Source organism: Cynara cardunculus (assembly GCF_001531365.2).
Source record: "Cynara cardunculus var. scolymus isolate 2C chromosome LG 12, CcrdV1, whole genome shotgun sequence".
Lineage (NCBI taxonomy): Eukaryota > Viridiplantae > Streptophyta > Magnoliopsida > Asterales > Asteraceae > Cynara > Cynara cardunculus.
Window position 1 is genome coordinate 14,688,249 of NC_037539.1, and position 624 is coordinate 14,688,872.

Here is a 624-nt window from a genome sequence, read left to right on the forward strand (position 1 = left end):
TTGTCTTGATGCATAAGAAATCACTTTTCCTCTCTGCATCAAAACGCATCCTAATCCTAACTTTGAAGCATCATTGTATACCACAAAGTCTTCGGATCCATCTGGTAGAGTTAACACCGGCGCACTACAGAGATGATCTTTTAATAGTTGGAAAGCTTCTTGTTGTTCTTTTTCCCACTGGAATTTAACATTCTTCCGAGTCAATTTAGTTAATGGCACGGCTATCTTAGAAAAGTCCTGAATAAACTTACGATAGTAACATGCCAAACCCAAAAAGCTACGGACTTCAAAAGGATTTTTCGGAGCTTCCCATCTTGCAACTGCTCCTATTTTTACTGGATCTACTTGTACTCCGGCTTCTGAAATAACGTGACCCAAGAATTGAACTTCTCTTAACAGAACTCACGCTTGGACAATTTGGCATATAACTTTTCTTTCTTCAATAATTCCAGTATCAAACGAAGATGTTTCGCATGTTCTTCTTCAGTTTTAGAGTATATATGTAACACCTCGGTTACGATTTCACCAAAACATAACATACGAGATATCATTTTCTAAGTAAACCACCAAAAGCTAATTATACTTTAATAAGTATTTCCAAATCCAAAACGAAAGCTTACAATC